We start from the raw sequence: 9839 nt of genomic DNA, 5'->3' as shown, positions 1-9839 counted from the left end.
TTCCTGTACTAATTTTTTGCTGTGGGGAAACTGGTTTCCCTATTTTTTCTGTCTTCCCGTCATTGTCCTTGGTGTTGTTACTGTCCCTGTAGTGTGTGCAATTAAGTATTTTCTAGCTTGTAATAATAACAATGGTAATATTTAGAATGGAAGGGTGAGCTGAGATGGAAAGCAAGAAGTTAAAGAAAGGGGAAAACAAATACACAGACAAGAAGGAGAAAACAGAACAAGGTATCAGACAAGAAAGTTTCAAAGGTATAAACAGGGAGTGTTAGTGTACTAATCGACAGTAAGCTGAACAGATGTTAGAGAGACAGAGAGAGGATTGATAATCAAAAATAAAAAAAAAAAGATAAGAATAAAAATAAAAAATAAGTAAATGAAAGAAATATTTATATATAAAAATAAATTAAAATAAAATTAAAAATAAAAAATTAAAAAAAAAAAACCAAAAAACCAAAAAAACTCCAAGTTGAAATGCAATGAAATTTCAGTCTTAATAATTTGGGTGTCCGTCTCAGTCTCCAATCCTGGAGTTGGTGCCTCAGATGTTGTTCTGTAGTTGTCTCATCAAAGGGGACACATAAAGTAGAACAAAACTACACACACACGCACACACAAAAAACCCCACCAAATGTCCCAAGTTCAAATGCAATACAGTTTTAGTAAGTTTTTCAGCATGCAGGTGTAATTCAGTTGTTCTCTCATCAAAGGTAGGGAGAAAAAGAAAAAAAAGTCTGGGGATAGTTCTGAGAATGGTATCTGCGGCTGTGGCTTGCTTGCTTGCTGCTGTCAGCCTGCTGTTGCTGGTGGCATTATTTATGCAGATCTCTGGGGTGAGTTTAGCACTCACCTGGCCCTGCAGGCTTTGTTTACTCAGAGTTCTCCTGTGCGGAACCTCTGCTACAAGCTTTCCCCTTTTTGAGCACACTGGGAAAGGTGACACTGCACCCGTGTTTTCAGGCCTGCGTGTTTATTTACAGTTCATGTGGGAAGTGGATCTTCCCCCCTTTCCTGTGGAGTTTTCCTCCCACTGCCACTTTCACAAGCTTTTCTGCTCCTGATTACTGGGCGGTGCTGCTGCTCCTGCCAGCTGCCATGTTTGTTTACAGCTCACGTGGGAAGTGGGTCTTCCCTCCTCTCCCGTGGAGTTTTCCTCCCACTGCCACTTTCACAAGCTTTCCTGCTCCTGGTTGCTGGGCGTGCGCCCTGCTCCTGCCAGAGCCTCTCCTGCCCGCCAGGGTTGTTTATTTACAGTCCCAGGAAGGATTCGCTTCCCCCAATATTCGGGGCTCAGTGCGCCCCACCCTCTTTCCCACGCGTCTTTATTCTTATTGCTTATTAGTCAGTTTCTCTTTTTTCCCCAGGTGGAGGTCAGTCTGTCCAGGGGGCTATGCTGCTCTGGCCCAGGCTTGTCTGTGGGGGAACCGCGGTACCGCGAAGCTCACCTGGTCCGCGTCTTCCCAAGCCGTCTGGGAGCTGGCGACTGGCGGCCTGGGGGCTCTCCTGGTTTCTCCGTTTAACGTGAAGTGGAGATTCTCTGAGCTGGCTGGAGGTGTGGAGGGGTCAAAGTTATGCCTCTTCTCAGTGATTATGCCTGCAAAGTGTGTCTCCAGCGTCTCTCCAAGATTTCACTATAGGAGGCTCGCTTTCTGCTTCTTCCCTCTAGCCGCCGTCTTGGAATCTGCTGTTTACTTTTTTGGCAGTGCTGGAGTTTGAACTCAAGGCTTTGAGCTTGTTAGGCAGTTGCCCTGCGACTTGAGCCACACCTCTAGCCCTTTTTGTTTTTATTTTTTTAGGTAGAATGTGTTTTTTTTTTGGGGGGGGCAGTACTAGGGCTTGAACTCAGGGCCTCATGCTTGCTAGGTAGGCATTCTACCACTTGAGCCATACATCCAGCCCCTCAGGTAGTATCTTGAGGGTTTTTTGACTAGCTGGCCTGGATCCCTGCCTTTCTACATAGGCTCCTTTGTAGCTGGGATGACAGATAGGCACCACCACACCCAGTTTTGTTTATTGAGATGGGGGTCTCACTAACTTTTTGTGTGGGCTCGCCTTGAACCTCAGCTCTACTAATCTCCACCTGCCGAGTAGCTAGGATTACAGGTGTGAGCCTGCTTAATTATATTTTAAATACTATGTATTAGATATTGTAATAAAACCCGATTAATTCTTTTCAGTTTATATTTCAAATTTCTTCAATTTTTTATTATTTTAATTATCTGTATGTTATAATTTTTACTATACTTTTTCAGCAGGTTAATAATTATTAAGTTGTGAAATAACCAATAAACCAGGTGATAGTACATGAACTATATAAAATGATTTATAGAAAATCTAATATGCAACTATTTAGATTTGTATTAATGAGCTTGAGAAATTAAACATCTGTTAATTCATTAATATTGTCTTAAATTTGAATTCATCTTAAACATTAACTATTACCATTAGGTATAAGATAATTTTAAAAGCTGAAAGTATTGTTTATGTTATCGACTGATTGATTGATGGTACTGGGATTGAACTCAGGGTCTTGCACTCTGCCAGACAAATATTGTTGTTAAATAAGTATCTGTAGCCAGGTGCTGGTAGCTCACACCTATAATCTTAGCTACTAAGGAGGCAGAGATCAGGAAGATCACAGTTTGAAGCCAGCCCACGGCAGGTAGTTAGACATTAACTCAAAAAACCTTTCACAAAAAAGGGCTGGCAGAGTAGCTCAAGTGATAGAGCACCTGCCTAGCAAGCATGAGGCCCTGACTTCAAACCTCAGTGCTGCCCACCTCCCAAAAAAAAAAAAAGACATAAAATAAAAAAATAAACAACAATCTGTAGGAATGATGCTGCAGTATGGAGTTTCAGAACACATTACCACGTATTCTACACTACGTACTTGTTTCCTTGTATGTATGTCTTTTTCTTTTTTATTTTTATTCCACCAAATGTAAATACTGAAATACTAATTGCCCTGCATCTGCTAGAGAGGCATTTGATCAATAAAAATTTTTGAAATATATTTAGAATTTTCAAAAGGATCAAACCCTCATTTAGGGTGACCAGAGTATTTAGAGCTAGAAAGGGATTTTCAGGTCATTTAATTCAATTTCATCATTTTACAGAAGTGTTAAACAGATAAGAGAAGTAAGTGACATAAGGTTCCCCAGTTCACTGGAGATGAAGCTTGACTCCATTTCCTGACACTGTGCTTCTAAATTCACATAGTTCTCAAAAATACTATTAGCAAACAATTCACATTGACAGAAAGGCCAAATAAAATTCAATAAGGTTATTTAAAAGTTTTTTGTTTTGTCTTTTTCTTTGTGGTACTGGGGATTGAACTAAGAATCTCACACTTGCTAAGCAGGCAGTCTACCACTTGAGCCACTCTATCAGCCCTTTTATCTTGTGTTTGCCTGGTACTGGCTTCAAACCACAATCCTCCTGATCACTGCCTCCTGAGTAGCTAGGATTACAAGTGTGAGCCACTGGCACTCAGCAGGAACCTCAGTTTTTTTGAGTTACTATACTTTTCCCTTTACAATAAAGAAGCTTTATGTAATTTTAAATCCATCAAAGAAGAATTGCCTGATTGGATTACCAGATAGGGTTCTTCTGTATCATAGGTGTTTTAATTAGTTCACTGTTGCTATGATGATGTTTTTCTCCTCTAACGCTACATTATTTATGAAATTTTACTTTGATATAATTTATAATATTAGATCTGGAAGAAACTAGAAATTATACCATACTTTATACCATATTTTATTCTTACAACTATTGGCATAGCACAGTACCAAGGTGGCAAAAAAAGAATGAGAAAAACCTGGGATTCCATAAAATGAAGCACTGTTTGGTGAGGAAATGAAACTCAGATGAAGCCTCATTTTTGTCAATGAATCCTTTTTCATTTACACCGTAACTACTAACTGAATGTTTGTGCAGGATAGATTTTTGTTTTAATTTGTACCAACTGAATCTTAATACTCACAATATGAAGGAAGAAGGTGACCAGCTTTATGTTTTGGTTACAGTAAACAAAACCAACTTTTAGATAATTCTCCTACATTCATTATTGAGTACCAAATATACATAAGAATTAAGTATAATATTGATATTGAGATTTTTCTTTTGTAGAAAAGTCTTAATTCTTAATTTTTATTAGTTTTCTACTTAATGCTGCTCGCTAAAAGATTTGCTTCTACAATATGTAGTGCTGTCTTGAATAAGGCACCATCTCATCTATTAACAATATGTGTTCTGAAATCTTCAAGCTATAGTTTTGTTCATATTTTAGTAACCACACAGCCAAGCAGAACCTTTCAGTGTAGTGATGGAAATGACAGAAACTAGGCTAGTTTTAGATGTCAAAAATACCACATTCTAGCCAAGACTTTCTTTTTTTTTTTTTTTTTTTTGCCTTACATGATAGTATGAGCTAATGAAACTGGAATTTAAGGCCACAAGCTGGCAAACATCATCTCTGTGATGATGTTCCACCAGAACACACCTGGGACTTGGACTATTTATAATTATGCATATCTCTGCTTCCAGTTCTTACTGTGTTTAAGCCTAAAGCACATGTCTGTGCCTCTTCCTGAGGTGTGCCTGTGTCATGTTAATTAAATCTTCTTTCTCTGCCATTCACCATTACTCCTCTCTTTATTTGGCATATTGGGGCCAGACCTGACATGTGAAACCCACAGAGTTAGGCTGGTCATCTCAGATTGGTCTGGTTGTGTTTTGTTACCATGAGAGAGTCATTGCTGCCTGGTAAGTGGTCTGTCCTTGGAGGCTATGCTGTTCCTTTCCTTGGGGGTAGTTATCAGTTAGTAGTAGAACCTGAGGTGATTACAGGAGAGAGAGAGAATAAAAGAAATAGGTACAAAATAGAGGCAGGAATGCCTAGCTTTTCTTTTCTTTTCTTCTTTTTCTTAGAGGTACTGGGGTTTGAACTCAGGGCCTCATGCTTGTTAGGCAGATACTCTACCACCCATGCCAGTACCAGGAACATCTAATTTTTATCCTGCTTTTAGTTAAGTTGTGGGCCCAAGTGAGGAGGTAGTGTTTTTCAGCAAAAGCCACTGTTATACTAAGACCCAGGATGTCATGAAAGTACCCCTTAATGTGCAAAGTGAAGACTGTTTCTAAGAAGTGTTAAAAAATTCAGGTTCCTAAATAGTTAAACATTCTATTTAAAAAAATTATCTAAATTTTTTAATCCTGTTTTTTTGTTTCTTTGTCTATCTTGTTTTTTAAGACAGGGTTAGATTCTGGGCTGTTTCCTGTGTTGTGAGTTTGAATCTCTAGGCAATAAAGGTAATAAAGTGGGAACGGTATGGCTTTCCATTTCCACCTATATTTAAAAAGTAGGAAATGGTAAGGAAACTTAGATTAAGAACCTACTGGTTATCAAAAGTGTTTAGGAGCCTGGCACCAGTGACTCACACCTATAATCCTAGCTACTTGGGAGGTTGAGATCTGGAGGATCACGGTTTGAGGTCAGCCCAAGCAAATAGTTTATGAGGCTCCCCCCCCATCTCCAAAATAACCAGAGCAAAATGGACTGGAGGCGTGGCTCAAGCAGTAGAGCGCCTGCTTTGCAAGCATGAAGCCTTGAGTTCAAACCTCATTCCCACCAAATAAAAAGTGTGTTGTGCATCAGTTCAATTAATCCTTATATTGACCATAGGTGGGTTTGTTATCTCCATCTAAGAGTACAGGTAGCTGTGAGTCAGAGAAGCTAAATAATTTGCTTATGATTATATGGCTAATAAAAGACAGGAAGAGAATGCCAGGTCTGGCCAGAAACAGAGTATGAGGTAAACATCTCACTCTGTGAGCAACTTCCTGCTCCTTCTTGGTCCTGTCACACTGAACAGTTGTACTAGCAGCAGCTTGGGCATCCCTGGGCTTCTGTGAAGGAGGAAGACAATCTATCCAATAGACGCTTCAGTTTTCTGAAATCAAGACCATAACTCCCTCAATATATTTTGAGTAAAATGTCAAACAATTCTAAGGTTCTACATGCCTGCAATCCCAGCACTGAGGCAGGATGATCGTGAGTTCAGGCCAGCCTGGGCTACAATCTAGACCTTGTCCCCAAAACCATACAAATTAAAAAGGTATAATAGTGAATTCCTTCTTTTACTTGCAATTTTGTGTTGACATTTTCCATATGAGGTTGCTACAGTTTGAGACAGAGGGCGATGCTAGAGCAGTTTTCTCTTGGGTGCCCTTGAACAAATTTACAGGTCTGTTATTCTGTTTCAAACCTATCTGCATTTGTTTCTTCCATTCAGAGCTAATTTTTAAGACACAGAACTGGCTTTCAGCAAAGACTTCTTTTTCTTTCTTTTATAGTGTGAAATTTAGATGTTAATTGTGTTTTGCTCATCTAATTAGATGTGTGAGTTGAGTATAAAATAAGCCACAAGCTACTTTCTCACAAGTAACAATAAATCTCTCAGACTGAAGAGCAAAATGGCATAAATTGTAATCAAAATAATATGTGATATAATTTATGCTACAGGAATGAATTATTTCCAAGGCGCTCTCTGAGAAATTGGGTTGGAAGATTGGCTAAATCCTCATGTCCTCCCTACTTGCTTCTTCACTAGAAAATAAACAGGTATTTTGCAATACATGATTTAAAGTGAAGCTATAATTATCACCTAGTATTTCTTATCGTACAATTCCTAACATCTTTACACCATTGTGCTTTGGCTTTTCTCTGTTCAAAGTAGGCTCTGCAGTGAAAACTATTGGATATTAGTAATTGAATCCTTGGCTAGATTTCATAATAAAATGACAAAACAAAATTGCTATATGATAGTCTTTGATATAATAGAAATATATGCAGCTATTTACCCTGAAATACCAGGATGTCCTCTGCAGACCACAAGCAGTATTAATACAACCCAAGTCCATTGCTGTCAACTACTTGCAGCAAAATAGGCAGTATTGTGATTTTCTTTTACATGGTTCTTTTACAGACTTTTATGCACCACTGAATTTCTTGGTTTAACAGCTTGGAACACCACCTCTGTGTGTGTACCCATTACATGAATGAGCTAGAGTATCTAACAAATATTCCAGAGACCCGGCTAGTTGTGAATATGAGCAGGAGGTGGGAAAAGGTGGGGCAGCCTGTAGGCAGTGGCTCCATTCATGGTTATGCTTCATGCCCTGCAAGTACTATCTATAAGACTTATTCTAATCCCTAAGGGGCTGGACCTACAATGGAAAGTTGTCATTGAACAGAGAAACTGAAATGAGTACTTTCTCCTAGGGTTCTTGCAAGGAGCAATTTGTCAATAGCACACTTCCTGTGGAAGCAGCACATTTGGGTCCTCTGATAAATGTATCTAATTACCATAGAATACATTTTTATTAAGTCATGGATTATTTATACAGTGTGTCTTACATGAAATGTAGATAAGATAGTTTCTACTGCTCCCTCCTATAGGATGGTATAGCTAGCCAGAAGAGATCCCTCTTTATCTCATACATACCATAATGTAATTTCATTTAGGTGAGCAAAGACCTTGTTATATGCACTTGGGATGAAAGCTGTAGGAGGGGCCCCATGCCATTAACATAGCTAATATACCATGTTGCCTTTGAAAATTCTAGAAGAATTCAGAGAAGGGAGAGTTCTTCCTGTCCTGTCAATCTTATGATAAGCATGAATACAGCAGAGATATGCACCTTCTCAAATTCCTTCTGCTCCCTGGCTGACTGCTGTGACTTGGCCATCAGCACAGCTATCAGACTACTCTGGGGCCAGCTTGGTTCTGCTGCCTGGGTCTGTCCACTTGCTTGTCCATTATATTAACTCCACTCTGAAACTGTTGTACCAGTCATTGTTTGGAATTCTTCGCTCCTCCATCACCTTGGGGCATGGATGAAGTACTACACCACAGAGCATAGTATCTGGTATTACAAATGATTGTTAAAGTCTCTAGATGATGCAATGCAAAGTCTACTGACCTTGGCAGCTTTTCCATGTATTTTACCTGTGCATTCATTGCTCCTCATCCTTTTCCACCATCCCTTCCTTTCTTCTCTTCCACCTCATTTTTCTTTTGTTGTTTTTTGAGACAGTCTCACTATGTAGCCCAGGCTGGCCTTGAACTCTCCATCCTTCTTCTTCTGCCTCTCAGGTACTGGCTGTGCCCCTGAATTATTCTTTCTGGTATTCCAGAGGCTTATTGTAGATCTCCTACGCCTCAACTATAGGACTCTGGTTAATCTATGATATAAAAAAGATTCATGGGCTGGAGGTGTGGCTCAACAATAGACCTTTTGTCTCAGAAATGCAAAGTCCTGAGGTATGGTGCCCAGACATAACCTATAAATTTTTGTTGGTCTGGGAGTAAAATTAAAGAATTTAACTTATTTTGAGAAGAGAGGGAGAAAAAGAAGAAAGAATAAAAAACTTAATTTAATTTGAGGATAATTTATTAGATGAGAACTCACTAATCACCATACAAAGTTCTTCTTGAATTTAAATCATTGAACTCACTACAGTTATGAAACTTATAAGCAATTTATGCAGGGAAGGACAATAGAAAAAAAATTTTTAAATTTCTAAGAATTCTGCAAAGCTTTTGTTGTTAAAGAGAAACTTGTGTTTCCAGACTGTCAGCTATACGTCTTTCCTCAGTTTTCTTTAGTGAAACCAAACTTCTAAAAGTTCAGTATATGGAACAGATACTTGCAAACTGATAGGACGAAATTTTTATTTCAAAATTCTCTAGGAAAAAACATTGGGAAGGTAGTGGATCAAGGATGTTCATTACTTTCTTTTGAACATATTTGGGTTTTTTATAATACAAATTTTAAAATAAAATCCAATAGCTTTTACACAGATAATAAGAGATAAATCAGGTCTAAAGTTCTGTTTTCTTTGAGAAGCTTACAAACATACATTAATCTTTTCATTTAGCTAACCTGGTCCTATTATTAGAAATAAGAATTGAGGAGGGGATAGATTGGCAGTAGTGATGGGAGCAAAGTTGTTGGATATGGAGAAAATAAGAAGCAGAAATTTCACAGGAGCCAGTGACTTGAAGACATTTAGGTGCTGAGGTTCTCCCACTGAGTGGGTGATGGCCCCATTAACTCATGAGGATGTAGAAATAAGATAGGAGTGAAAGGGGTGATGAGCATTACAGTGAGGTTTGGCTGGGTTGAGTCAAGACATCAGGAGGTTGTTCTGTTCATTCTGCTTATGTTTACATTTTTTTCCTTGAAATAAATGTCATAATCCTTCCTTGCATAAATTGCTTATAAGCTTCATAATTGTAGTGAGTTCAGTGATTTGAAGATAGAGTCCCTTGAACTGTTTGTCTGGGCTGGCCTCAAACTGTGATCCTCTAGATCTCCAGCCTCCCAAGTAGATAGGATTACAGGTGTGAGCCACTGAAACCAGGCAACATTTAATTTCTTAATTCTAAAAGCATAAATGTTTTTTCAGCAACATGTTGCTACCTAGAGCTCCTGAGTCGTCCTGAGACTGTCCACAGAACACTGTCCAGGCAAACATATTTAAAGCAAGGATGCTTCTGAGAAATCAAGGTATCTCCTGAGTAGCTAGGATTATAGATGTGAGCCACCAGCACCTGGCTTTTTTTTCAGGTTTTTTTTTTAAGAAGGCTTCATTTAAAAAAAGAAAGAAAACAGTTTGCAAACTATGGAGATGCAGTCTTCAGTACAAAGTGAAAGTGTGTGCTCTGCTCTGTGTTTTACTTTTTTTATTGGGGAAACCAGAAACTACATCATGTTGACCTAAAGGGGTCACTGAAAATAAAGGTAACCTAGAGATGCCTACATTCTTC

The 9839-nt window shown here is 38.7% G+C and overlaps 1 long non-coding RNA gene across 1 annotated transcript in view; it reads left to right on the top strand.

Annotated features, from left to right (window-relative positions):
- Positions 1-9472: 9472 nt before the first annotated feature.
- Positions 9473-9839, top strand: part of LOC141422596 (uncharacterized) — a 152840-nt gene continuing 152473 nt past the window's right edge. The window contains exon 1 of the long non-coding RNA XR_012447275.1: positions 9473-9579. This is a non-coding gene — a long non-coding RNA (uncharacterized lncRNA). The remainder of the gene's footprint in view (positions 9580-9839) is intronic.

This window comes from Castor canadensis, chromosome 4, assembly GCF_047511655.1.
Source record: "Castor canadensis chromosome 4, mCasCan1.hap1v2, whole genome shotgun sequence".
NCBI lineage: Eukaryota > Metazoa > Chordata > Mammalia > Rodentia > Castoridae > Castor > Castor canadensis.
This window is presented reverse-complemented; position numbering and strand designations above follow the sequence as displayed.